This window comes from Myiozetetes cayanensis, unplaced genomic scaffold (genome assembly GCF_022539395.1).
Source record: "Myiozetetes cayanensis isolate MyiCay16 unplaced genomic scaffold, myiCay2020 scf14, whole genome shotgun sequence".
In the NCBI taxonomy this organism is placed as follows: domain Eukaryota; kingdom Metazoa; phylum Chordata; class Aves; order Passeriformes; family Tyrannidae; genus Myiozetetes; species Myiozetetes cayanensis.
Genome location: NW_026087048.1, coordinates 13,271,522 through 13,285,752, shown reverse-complemented (window position 1 = coordinate 13,285,752; position 14,231 = coordinate 13,271,522). Strand labels below are relative to the sequence as shown.

The 14,231-nt window shown below is 46.5% G+C and overlaps 1 protein-coding gene across 4 annotated transcripts in view; it reads right to left on the bottom strand.

Moving 5' to 3' along the window:
* The window catches only part of NTRK3 (neurotrophic receptor tyrosine kinase 3), a 222,492-nt gene that overhangs the window by 107,708 nt on the left and 100,553 nt on the right, over positions 1–14,231 (bottom strand). The gene's annotated exons all lie outside the window — the stretch shown is intronic.

Below are 14,231 nucleotides of genomic sequence, written 5' to 3'. Positions count from 1 at the left end.
GTAGCTACAGGTGACACCACATCAGAGGTGAGTCATCCACAGAGTCCTCTCCTAGGGCTGTCACAAGAGAAATCAGTCACTGTGGTGTCTGTATATCCTGTCAGAATTATGACCAAGCTTAGACTGGAGAAACATCACCCCCAAAGAGTTATTTCACCCCAAAACCACATTCATGCCATTCCTGTTGCCCAATATGTTGCCCATATTGTTTCCTCTCTTCCAGTTTCACCTGGGCACACAGAGCCCTTCAGTCAGGGTGATACCTACAGGGACCCACAATGAACTGGAGCGGATCCTGCTCAGCTCATGCATCCTCCACCACCACCACCATAACTGGCAACACTTTTCTCTTACTCTTCTGACCCCCAGAAGTTGACACCATCATCCAACAGGCAAGAAAATGAGGCAAAGACCGCCCAAGATGGGAGCAATGGAAGACTCCTATTCCTCCACAGAATCTCTGGTGTGCATTAATTGCTCTCACTGGAGCAAGGGCACAGAGGCAGTTTCCCACAGGAGGACCCCTGTGCCATGCTGGCATCCCTTGGAGGCCACAGGCACCCAAGGAGAGCAGAGAAGAGAAACCCTAGCAAGATATGGAGAAGACAGTGCCACAACCTTTAGTCTGAGCTGCAACAAACCCAGAAGACTCCCCACTCCTTGTCTCCTCTAACTCATCTGCCACCATCTCAAGTATGTCTTAACTCCCAATTCCCCATGTGCTGCCTGCTCATGGGACCTGTTATCAATCACTACCAGGCCAAGAGGGACCAGGTGGATGGCTCAAGGTGGTCCCTCTGCATTGATCCCCATGCAACGTCTTTAAGTTGCTGCTCTGAGAACAAGGAGCCCTCAGCACAGTCCACGTGCCTTCCCCCAGTCCCCCAGCACTTATGCATCCTTGTCTACCTCCACGGAGAAGGCTCCCCAAAGCACCAGTGTGCCCAAATGCACATTGACCTCCCTCCTGCAGATGGCCAGCAACCATGTTCCAGCTCCTTCAGACTCCTGCTCCAGCCATGATTTCTTACACTCACTGTCTGTGCCCAAGAGCAACAACTCTGACCTTGCCCTAACCAAAGGCAGGCTGGTTCCCTTAAGTCAAAAGAAGTGATGAAGGGAAGAATATCCATACCTGAGAGCCAAGACTTGCTTCCCTCACAGAGATACTTGCAATATTCATCTGTATCTCAATTTTGAGGTCATGTTTTATTTTATTTTTAGACCCCCTAATCCATGTTGCAGCCATTCTTGCTGCATTGGTGTTGGACAAAGCAGAGACCACAGTGAAATCCTCCATGATACCTCCTTAATATATTCACATGGGAAGAGAAACCACACTCAACTGGTGATGCTCCTTTTCTCCTGTCTGGATGCTACCAGGGGCTGCCAGAAGGTCAAGTACAAAGGAGAAGAGAGGCTCCATTGAGGTATCAAACCTATTCAGAAAAGCCAGTCTTTTACCTATGTTGCATAGAAAATGCTCATCTACCATCAGTAATCTACTTCTAATTGCACAATTACTTTATTATGTAGCACTAGCAAAGAAGAGAGGAGTCTTCAAGCCATTTTACTCTCTGGAGCTACTGGGAGGACAGGGCTCCATGCAGTCATTCTGCCTGCATTAATTTAGTCTAAAGGCTGCTCATTTTTGGAGCTTCAAGTATTGTTTGTTCTTCCAAGTGGGATATAATGAAGTTATTGTGTAATTAGCAGAGTCCTGGCAGCTGTGACAGGTGTTTTAGTCATGGGGAAAAAACGTCTCTCCCTTTATTGTGATTTCCTCTTGGCAGGTTCTGGCTTTTTTAACGTTACTCCTTGGGCCCGTGTGACTTCCAGCTTTCGAGAAGCAAAGGCAAAATTCAGCTCTTGTCGCAAGATGCCTCTGTTGGGACTGTGCACACTGCATTTCTCCAAACACAAAAGCCAAACAGGCAATTTTGGTTTGAATGACTTTTCTTCTTTTGCGATGTCAATTCTTTGCAGGCAAACCCGGGGGAGTGGGTTTTGTGTGGTGTGCACGTTCCTTCATCTGTACCCTGCACCACTGGCTGGCCCAGCTGTGGGGGGAAGTGGAGAGCTCTGCGTTTCAAGGTGCAGTTCAAAAACCAAGGCATAAAAATACCAGCCGGTACAGACTGGTGTAAATAATTTTAGAAAAGACCATAAAGATCTCCCTTGCAGTGGAGCAGTGTGAGAGGCTATTGAGGGCTTATAGCTTTTCCTAAGCAGCCAAGGTGTTGCTTCAAAGGAAGGTGCTTCATTAGGCAATGGGATGTGAAAGGCCTGTCTAGTAAGTGATGGCCAGGCTGGATGAGGCTTTGAGCAGATTGGTCCCATGGAAGGTGCTCCTACCCATGGCAGGGGGCTTGGACTAGTTGATCTTTAAGGTCCCTTCCAACCCAAACCATCTTATGATTTTATGTGAACGAAATAGTCATTGTCCTCCGCTCTGAAAGCAGAAATCACACCTTTGTGGCAAGGGACAAAGAGGATATCTCCTGCAGCATTAGGATTTTTAAGGAACACATATTGTGGCAGTGCCCCTCTAGTACAAGCAGGTTAGCAGGACATGGCTGCATCTAAAAGAGTAGGGCATAATCAAGGTTAGGTACTTGTGAAACTAAGCACAGCAAGCATCTATTAGTCATTGTTCCAATGGTCATTTCTTTGCCAATAAACAGATCCAGAGTCTGACCTTCTGTATGCTCCACGGTGGGTTTTTTTTCTGTGGCTTACTTTTTAGGAGGACTTTCTACATGTGTTATCCTTAGTTTCATGCCCCAAATCAGCCCAAGATTTATGAGGTAATCATGTCTCAGTTGATCCACAGTTGCACTCCCATTCCCCAGTGAACACTGGGTCCCATGAATGGACTCAGCCCCTCAGTCATCCAGCTCAAGTCAATGCTGCCAAGCTTATCCATGGACAAGACCGACCAACCCTCAAAAGCCTCAGAGCCGAACTCTGATGCTTCATGACTATCTCAACCCCTCCCCACTTCTGCAAAAGTGGGAAAGCCCAAGAACTTCCAGTGGCAGTCCTGACACCGCAGGGATAGCACAACTCAGAAAGGATGTTCTACCCTTGCAATAAGACAGGGACAATTTATTGCTTCCAGATGTATTTCCAGGTCTAGGAAAAAAAAAAAAAAAAAAAAAATTCTCCAGAGTCCTAAGGAACACACACGATGGACATGCTGCACTGGATTCCAGCTTTACAAAACATTTCTGATGACAGTAGGCCCTGACCTGACATGGACTAGAACATGCTATTCAGCCAATTCATCCCAATATCCTTCACAGGACATAATTTAATAAAAGACATAATTTTCAGTTGTGGACTTCCCCAAGTTTCTCTTATTAATTTTTTTTTTTTTTTTTTTTTTTAGGAGAGGGGTGTGGGTAAGTAGAAATCTGGACAACATTAATTCCTATAGCACAATCATGGCTCTCTATCACTTTCATTCTCTCATTCCCACCTCTTTTGGTTGGTCACAGCTGAGACCCAGTTCCCTCTAAGCCCACAGCCGCTCTGTTGCCACTCTGAAAGTCAGATGTGTGCTGGACTCACTGCACAAGCCTGAGACAAACTTGGAAAACATCATGGATATCAAGCAGTCACTGATCACTTTTATAGGTGTGACTATTGCTCTGACTCAAAATATACACTGCCATTAGCAACTCCTGGGAATAAAGCAGCTACACAGACTTCAACTTTTTAAATCTATCTTGGCAATAGTACATATTTTTTGCTGTTAAGTAGGCGAAGAGGTTGAGTTTTCTGATGTATAATGCTGATTAATGGCTTTATTTGGAAGAATTCCCGCTGGTTTCACCAGTACATTTCCTAGGTAAGGTTAAAGCAAAAAAATGGAGCAAAAGAAAGGGAGAGTACAGATGTTAAGACTTAGGTTTACTTTCCATTTGACAGGGAAATGGGCAGAGAGATATAGAAAAGAAGACGGTTTTATACAGTAGAAATGCAGAATAACAGTCAAGGCTAACTTGGGGTAATTCCTAACCTACTATCCTGTGATCTGGAAACATTATATAAAATACTTTGGAGCTCTTCTGAACAGTGATGCAGTGGCTGTTTCTGTGAATAACTCAGCCTGTGCTGTGGACAAACATACCACGGATATTAACTACAAAAAGAGCCTATTTGTTAATACTTTAAGATGTCTATGCCCATTTGAGCATTGAACATGTTGCATCTATACTCTGAAAGGTTCTCCCATGGCTCTCCTTCCTTCCAAGTAGGAGCCTCGTCAGCCAGTAGCATCCACACTGTGTGCAAGGACAGATTTGAGCTGTTCTCCATGCCAACTCCATGCAGTTTTCCTGACAAGGAAGCACTGTCACCAACAGTGATGAAGGCCCTCCATCATTCCCTTTCTCTATTGGGAAAGGCTGAGGAGATACTAGAGCTGCCCAGGGCTAGCTCTCAGTGAAGAAGCAGGCAGCCCCTGGTCCAGCCCAGCACTACAGCCTCTGCCAGCCAGTGGGAGAGTCAACCACAATGACCAGAGAATCAGGATCAAATTAATCTGATGCTATCCAAAGAGCAGCAAGGCAGCTTGAAAATGATACTTTTGGAAATGTCACAAGCAGCAATGCTGTTCTGCCTTCCCTCCCACATCTTCTCTACAGCCAAGTCCTCTTTCCCAAGAAAGACACCTCACTCAAACACCACCATTCCCAGTCTCATCTCCACCCTCTGTTCTCCCTCAGTCTCCCAGTCAGGCTATAGTCCATCCATCCCAGCAACATCCCAACTCTTCTCACTTTGCATCCATCCCGGTAATATCATCTCTGTAAACACTCCTACAGACTACCCTCAAATCTCTGCTTTTTAGAAAATCTATCATTCTCTATTCAACACTGTTCCTGTGGCTAAACTGAAGTTTGGTTTGGTGTTTACCTTCACCTCCTTGTTTATCTGGAAGCTTTGTGAACAGGATATAGCTTTCAGTGCCTCTCTGTGAATCGCCTAGTTCATTCACAGTGTTACATGGACAACTTGTTACTTACGAAAAATAAAGCAAATAATAATAATAAATAGCTTAGGGACCCCTATTTGTGAGATCATATCGTAACGGTAAATTATTTATCAAGGCTAAGAGCTATACTTTATAATAAAAAACACAGGCTCAAGAATATAGGGTACTTTATAAATAACCACAGATCAGAAAAGATAATGGTCACTTCATACACATACATAACATAATGAATGCCCCAAGGCAAACACGTAAAGAAACAACAAAAACTCCAGCTTGGCATCACAGTAGCCTCTCCAAAGCAACAAAAATGATTGAAGGTGCAGAAAACATGACCTCTAAGGGAAAACTGAAAGAATTATGCTTTGTGTTGAGAGGAGAAGACTGAAGGGACACGTGATAACAGCCTTCAAATATGTAAAAGGTTGCAGCAAAGAGAAATATAATAGCTGTTCTCCACATCCACTGGGGATAAAACAAGAAATAATAGGTTTAAATTGCACTGAGGGAGATTAGAGTTTGAATGTTCTCCCTAATGTTTGACGGTACAGCTGGTTGGGTTTATCTGGAACAGATAACCCAGCAATGCTGCTGGGGCTCAGCCACTGCCAGGCTGGGAAGGGAAAGGTTAAAGAAATTTCTTTCAAGGACAGTTTAGCTACAGAGAATGATGCTGCTCAGAGCCCTCACAGGCTGCAGCACTTTTCACCTGTGACCAAAAAGCCCTCAGCATCTTCCCTTTCTGATGCTTCCACAGAAACTCCAAGCAGGGACCTCTCCAACCCTGCAGACCAGGTTTGGGCAGCATCAGAGGCACTGTGGGCACAGGGCTGGACCAGGATGGGGCCATGGTCTCTCCAGTGTGGTTACAGGAAGCACAACTCCATCCACATCCCAGGCCACGTGCTCAGGACAGAAACCAAGTTTGCTGAAGCAGAGAATAGTGAGGCGAGTCCTCAAGGCTGCAGGGCAAAACCCTCTCACCACCCACGCCTCTGGGAGCTGTCGTGCGGAACATAATTTTTTGATCAAAAATGATCACTGCAAGAGCTAATTGTGCCATCCCCATTCTCCCTTGTAATATAAAGGAGCCATATAATTAACCTACTTAATTAGGAACTGTATATGACCCATAACTAGCAAAAAAAAAACCGCTCTCCTAGTAAAGTGGGTCACCATGCATTGTATAGCAAGCACTGAAGCAGACCTCATTAAGCTCCAACATACATTGTATATAAAATCCCTTTCTCCTCTGACTCCAAAGCCCTGTTGGCACTACCACATTTCCCCAATCATAATCTTAAATGCTGTTCTTCAAAGGGTCATATCACCAACTGGCAAGTAGATAATTCCAAGGCCAGACCTCTCAGCCCAGCTTAACAACTCAGAGCTACGCACACACATACACATGGACAGAAAAATAACCTCAAACATCAGCTTGTCAGGAAAACAAACAACTATAAAATAAACTTTAAAAAATTTCCAACCTTTTGTTGGAGCTGAAATCAAACCACCCCCCAGGGCTGATCTCTGCACCAGGAAGGAGGGGAACTGAAACTCATAAAACAATGAGTGAAAGCACAACAAATACAATTAAAAATCCAGCCATGCTCAGAGCAAGATTGCATTTACTGTCTCATAAAGAGAGCCTCGTCCTTTCAGGCAAACAAAAGGAAATCAATTTCTTAATTTTTATTGGCAGATGTGGGCATGGGGCCAAGGCAGTGCTTGGTGCCTACGCAGGCCCTGTTTGGAGCCAGTCTGCCCTGGGCTCCAGCTTGTTCCCTGCCCTCCTACAACAGGGAGCAGCCACTTCTTGTCCCCAGAGTCACCAATCCCAACCACAGGATGGTCCATCATATGGCATCTCTTCCCCTGACCTGCAGCAGACCCCTCACTTGTACAGAACACTGGGCTTTATCCAGAGATGTCCCCAAATTCCAGCTCTCGGCGCTTGCTTTGTCGCCACCACCTCAACCATGTCCAAGCAGCATTTCCCACACCCATAAAGCTTAATTCCATCTCCATGTCCCAAATTCACCCCGAGTTATCCCCACATCATGCCAAGGGATCTGAAGGGCGTTGCTACAGAGGCTGGCCTGTACAGCCCAGCCTTTGCTCAAACCCCACTGTGCCTGCCTGCAGAGCCTCCGAAGGTGACAATCCCTTCTCTGCCACAGCCCACTGGGCACAGTCTCTTCCATCAGCTTTTTGGGGAAACAGCGCAAATAAAAAGTCATATCCTTGAGCTTTGCAGGCAGATGAAGACATCGAGAACACAAATCTGAGCTCTCAAAGGGATGTATTCCAAATCCTCAGCTTCCAGCCCCTCCAACAAAAAAGGCAAGAGAAAACAGCTAAGCAGCAATTCCTTTTCCCTTCTCCTCAATGAGATCATCACTTTGAGGCCCTCATAATTTCAAGGAGATGAAGATCCCTGTGAACTCTGAGGTAAAAGGAAGTGAGGGACAGGTCCAGGATCTCTACACCCACCACCACTTGGGTTGGACACATGGCTTTTTCCCCACTTCCACCCTCTTATACATTGCAGATGCATTATCAAATAAAATAAGCTGTCAGATCTCTTGTCAGTGGGCGATCCCTAAAAGCACTTTTTTTTTGAGGCAATCCTCAAAGCACTTTCTTTCCTGATGCAACATTCTGCCAAAATACTGCCATTTACAAAAGCCCCTTTCCCTCTTTATATATTGACATTTCCTTCCCTCTCTGATTTTTTTCAGGCATTTGCAGCGGGTAATACATAGCTCTTGTGGAGGGCCTTGTTAATCCTCCCTTCATCCTTTCCAGCCTCCAGCCACACTGGCATTCCCGTTTGGAGCATCACTCCAACCCCATCTGGTGCAGAGGATGTCCAAACCTCTCTCGCTCCTTCCATGTCCTTTGCTTTCCCACTCTCCCCTAAGCTTATTTATTGAGCTCAGTACTCTAAGCACTCACATTCAGGAATGGAAACATTAAGATCAAATCATATAAAATATAAAGTCAATGCTTATGACGGCACAAATGCATAAATCCAGCAGAACAAGAAACAGAAAATGCTTACAGTAAAAATGGTGATACAATCTGATAATTAAAAAGGGTAGGATCTGACAAGCCAGAGCCATGTGTGACAGCAAAGCCAGCCAGCAGCCGAAGGAAGGCAAGGCAGGAATTTTTACATCTAGGCATAAAGCTTCCAGCCCAGTGTTGCCAAGTGACTTCAACTCATAAAGTGTCTAACCAGCAAAGGGACTGCAAACAGGTCACAGTGTAACCAGAGGATTTGAGATCCTGCAATGCTGGAATCCAGGAATCTGCTGACTCCTGACGGATCAACAAGCCAGTGCTTTCCCCCAGGTAATAACATAGGTATACTGGGATGTCAGTTCATTTGCCAAGAGGAAAACGTTTTCACTGCTGAGATCAGGTGAAACAACTGGTGAATAGTGCAGGCAACGGGAGAGGAAGAAAAGTCTGTTCTATTCAAAGGCCACTGCAGGGAGGGAGACAGTTATTTAGTCTGTCAATGCCAGTGCTGGCATTCAGACCGTCCCCAGTCACCTTCCACAATTCCTCCCACCTAGCTTCCCCCATTTGCTGGTAACAAGCCAATTTTTCCCACTGCAGAGTGTGCATGCTCCCTGTGGGGTGTGAGGAGCCAGCAGAACCAAATATCCATCCTTGCAGAGAAACCTCCTGTGATTGTATCTTGGCATGGCAGAGCCAGCAGCAGCAGAGAAACACGCACTTGGACAGGGCAGGAGGAGTGAGCGGGGGGCCCCCAAGAATGCAGCACCTGTGCATGGCCAACCTCCCTGCATGGCCCCACTGCAGCCCCCCTGCCCCAGCCCCAAGGTCAAGGTCCAGAAAGGATTGGTGGGGCAGGATGGCTGGCTGTTGGGTACTGTATGTGCTATAACACAGCAAAATGACATTCCTGATGCCTTATCTTCAATGCATAAAGCCATCATTTCCATCCCTCTTTATAGGATCAGCCCCATTTGAAGCCAAAACCTCATTTTCTCCACCCCCACCCCCAGGTCTCCATCATTCCACTGCACCCAGCCTCCAGCTCCAGAGCTGGGTACCATCCTGCCAGCCCCAAATCATCTGCGCATTGCCAATCACCTTTTTTCCACATTCTTCCTCTTGACCAGATATGCCTCTTGTTTGTTAACAAACAAAGTCGCCAAGCTGTCACCTCAGGGGCACCTTGAACTCTGGAGCAGTGCAGGCTTTACAAGACAAGAGCCAGGCAATGGCTGGGCAACGGCCTCAGCAGCGCCTATTAATCTCTTGGCTCACTCATCCCTATCACAGACACACCATAAAAATGATATAAGCATTTCATTCAAACGGTGCTGCAGAGAGAGTGGGGAAGAGCATGGGGCCAATTGATTTCCAGTATGTCTGCTCTTTACCTCCAGGTATAAATACAACAGCAAAATCAATCGGAATAACATCATATCAGCTTTCTAATCTCTTCTGTTCACTTTATATACTGCAGCGTTTCCTACAGCTTGTCTACAGGAGATTCCAGCACCTCTACACCCCCCAGCCCCAGCTTTTGCAGTCAATTCCTCGCTCTCAGCCCCTCCAGTGACAAGCTTCAGGATCTGTGGATCCAAACCTCAGCTCTCCCCCTGCTCCATGCAGGAGGTGCCAAGGGGTCTCCCAAAGCAACGCGCCTCAGCCGCACAAGAGCGGCGCTCACACGCGAAGCTGAGCCCTGGGCAGTGTTAGCACTTGTTAAAAGGGAGATGCTCCCCTGCTCACACCCTTTCACCATGGATGGCGGCTTGCTCGGCACTGATGGGCACCCAGGCACGCGCAGATCCGCTGCCAAGCACACCGAGGGGGACAGTCCCACCGACACAGGGACATGGGAAAGGCAGCAGCACCATCTGCTTTCCCCATGCCCTCAGGACCCCACAGCTGGATTTAGCACACATGGCCCTGGCGGCGTTTTACCTCATCATGCGCTCCTCCAGAGGATGAGTGACACCAAAGACCCAAACCCAGAGCAAGGCTGACTGACTGCTCAGCACTGAAGAGACACCTTTCCTTTCTGCATTTCCAATTTATCATCAGCCCAAGGCTTTTTATCCTCTCTCCTGGCCTCCAGCCACCGCAGAGAGAGACTGTGACAAACTGATAAACACTGTCCCTGACCCTTTCCTTGGGTGAACATGCAAATGCAGTGTGAGAATGGGGAAAGCGTGACAAGGCAGGCAGCAACAAGGGGTCATCTGCAAACTCCAGCTCAGCATCGAGGCTATGCTCTCCCCCATCTCAAAACCAGGCCTTCACTGAATAGCTGCCAGATGGAGAGAAAAGCAGAAGTGGTTTAATCATAGAATCACAGAATGGTTTAGGTCAGAAGGGATCTTAAAGATCATCTAGTTCTGACTTTGCATCATGGGCAGGGACACCTTGCACTAGACCACATTTCTAAGGGCCTATCCAATCTGGCCTTAAACACTTCCAGGGGATAAGGTACACCTCCATCTATTCTGCAATTCAGCCTGCAAAGAACGTGCACGTGGCCTGGATCAAGGCCGTGGCAACTACATCACTTTCAACACTCGTCAGCACTGGGTGAAAGCTTTGGGAAGTGTTATCTGACCAGCTCAGTGTGAAGCTCCCTTAGCACAAGAGGGCCACCAGTGGTATTTGCTGAGGGGTCTGTTGGCAGCTCCATCACCAACATGTCCAGCCTGGTGCTGGATCACTGACGTGAGCCAAGAGCCTGTGACTGTGCCAGGAAACACTTAAAACAGTGAGAACTACTGAAGGTCTGAAAGTCAACAGTTGGGACCACTACTGCCCTCCTGCCTGAGGCTTTTCCTAACCTTTGCAGAGACTGGTGCCCAGTGCTGCCTAATAAACACCATCCATGGAGCAAAAGACATGCCAGCAGCAGCAGAATGTGATTCCCACCAGCCAGGACAATCACAGGCTGAGGGCAAGCATTAGGCATGTTTCTCATTAGCTCCATGTCCAACAGCCACCTCTATCCCCTCCCTCCACTTCCCTTCCCATGCCTTGGCCACTGCAAGATCAGACTTGGGTCATCTTGATCTACTTGGAAAGCTTAGCCGCCATGAGAGGAAAATGCTTGTCCTCTGGCTCAAATCTCTTACTGAAATTAGTGCCAATGGAAGTGTCACTATCAATTTCATAATGTTATTGGATAGATGTAAAACTGGGCCAAAGTCCCATATTCCTGACAGGCCATCAAAGAGGTGGGGATTATGGGTAAGGAGACAGGCAGCCCTGGCAGGAAAGGGAAAGGCTCCAGATCAATTAGCCTGACAAGGCTATCTTCCAGCCACATCACTTCGTGCTGACACCAGCTCCTTCTCCCTGGAGCCCAGCCGCCCCTGAACCGGGGTGGTTTATTTTCTCCAGTGGTAACCAGAGTCCCTCTAAGCCCAGGGAGCTGCATATCCCCTCTCCAAATATCCAATTTATGAGACTCCCAAGACACTGAAGGATTTTGCAGTCATTACGGGACATTAATTTTCAGGCCTCCCTATTTTGGTTTAATATTCTGTCAAGCTGAAAAAAAAAAAAAATCAGATGTTAGAAAAAATAAATGAATGCCTTACTCTGCATTGCTCAGAGGTTTCAAATGGAAGGAGCGCTCAAAATGCGAAGTACCTGGCACAACACATGTTTTGCCTTTGCTCTGTGTTTTTCTTCTTGGTTTTCTTTCAAGATACTGCTTGGACCATGACCATGAAACTAAACTGGTCAGTACCATCTGGTTCTCGTGCAGTAATTAACAGTGCCTGTAATTTTTCAAACAAAAATAATCTTCGGTTGTTGCTTTTTTGGTCAACTTTTGATCTTTGTGTTTTTAAATGGGATTTTTATGAAAACATTGAGCTGCCATCAGGGCTGCAGATGCCAATGAGTTCACTTCCAGCAGACACCTCAGTGCCCAGTCCCTTCCAGCTAGCAAGCAGCTGCACTTGCTCAGGGTGCAAATTTGTAGACCCAAACTGAAAATCAGACTCGTGATGTTTGTTCCCAGGCCAAAAGATAAATCCTTACATGGTCAAAAAATAATAAAAAATCCTTGCAGTCATAGTTTGTGTCTGTTCATGCATGAGGGTAATGAAAATTTAAAACTTCTGCTTCTCAAAAAGTAAATGTCCTTTTTTTTTTTTCACCTCCACAGCCCTCCTTGAGATGATCTCCAGCAGTGGTATCAGTCTTTCAGATTTATTCTATCCCAAAATAAATAGTGTGTTGCTTACAGAATCAAAACGTATTTAACTTTTATAATGGTTTAAATCCTGAATCTGCTCCCATAATATTATGAGACTCTTCTGGAGTATGAAGTCCATGTCAGAAATATCCATGAACAAATAAACAAATCTTTTTTCGTTCGTGCTGAGCAATTGGGAGAGGAAGCAGGGCTGGGGCTTGGGCAGCCTTGGTACTCTACAGCCCATGAGGCTCACATCAGTAAGAGTTTGTTGGGTGTGTTAAGCTTTGCTGCAAGCCCTAGATTCAACAAGAAATGAGGTTTTGAAGGTTTTTACAAAACCTTTGTAGACTTACAGAGTAAAGGGAAGCCCTTAACATTCTCCAGGCAGAACTGATGCTTTTTGGTTCAACTAATACTTACTGTTGCATTGATACACTGGTGTTTTCCAGGTTGTTATGCCTTTCTCACAAATTTATAGTTCTTGGTCATAAAAGTGATGATTTTGTTCAAAAGACACAGAAGAGGCCCCCCCAGAGAAAGGCTCTGAAATTAGAAGTTTTGGGGGGCTGACAGCTCATTTGTAAAGTGTTGCAGGTTTGGGGTTTCCACCGGCCTTGCTGGGACCCTCAGCAGTATTTAGAGGGATCCTATGAACAGCGAGATAAAACAAGTGGAGAATAAAAGGTTGGGAGATGTGAAGAAGGACAGAAAACATTTTCCTGCTCTGAGAGCTTGCTGCATTGCCGATCCACCAGCCCAAACAACCCCTTTAATAAATTAGAGAGCTATTCATTGAAATGGCTTCCTCTGTCCCCACACTGACAGTTAATCTGTAATTCAGATGAATCTGTCAGAAGGCAAGAGTCCAGCATATAAAATAATTAATTCCTCCAAGGCCTGGGGAAATTTCCCTTTCTAAAGAGCACATCATACTCCCCTCCTCACCGGTGAGCCACAGGCGTGGACGTGGCTCCCATCCGAGGTCAGCAAGGAACACCACTCGCATCTCAATACAGATGCTCATAAATGCACTGCCTGTCACCTCGTCACTGGCTGGAAGTCCTGGGGTAAAACTTGTTCCATAGACCTTGCAAGGAGCTTGCCTTGTACCTCCCAGTGCCTCCCTGCTCTACAAGTCCTCCAGTGCCCAGCTAGAAACTCTTGGCCCCCCATCAGCCCGACATTAACGCCTTTCAAGACCGGTTTTTCTGCACCAGGAGTCTAAATAATCAATTAAAATTAAGCAGAAATGCAGCCTCTAATGATTCTGGTTGAGAAACAAACAGCTGGTGCCCAGTGTGAGTGTGGGCGTTGGGGCAGAGCACATCTCATCTCCCAGCTCCCCCAAGAGGAATCACTTGTCCTCGACAACATCAGGAGATAACCAAGACACTGCCTTCTGGCTGGAAGACACCAGTGAAACAGAGCAGCTTTGGAAAAAAAAAACAAAGGGTGGGAGTCAACCAGATGGACACATTGCAGTGGGTGGTTGGGGAACAGGGACAAGTCATATGAAGCTCCATGTGAGACCAGAAGCACCTGAACGTGGTGCCAGCCCTGAAGGCAGGGAAACCAAAACAAGCCTCTTCCTCTTGCCAGGACAGAGGCATGAAGAAGGGAGAAAACATACCAAAAAAGACTTTTGATTGGATGCAACAGATTGGACATCACAATAGTTGTCCTGGGCACGGCTGGCACAAGTAATGGCCTGGCAGTATTAAGGGACATTAAGGAAGGATCTTCAGAGTCTCTTATTGATTCTGCTGATTGTTGCAACCTCGGTCACCAGCTTTTAAAGCATGAGAGTGTAAGAGGCATCACCAGCCAAATCCCTGTCTCCCTACACATATTTCACATTTTTCTCCCAAGTTATTTCATCAAAATCCCGAAGGCAGGTGGGAGGGAAACTGCCTCACATTAGCCTGTGAGCCACGAGGGCAGAGAAAGACGGGGCGTTCAGCACTTACCTCCATGACTAAGTGCTGTCTCCCTGCTCCACACCCCATGCCCCCA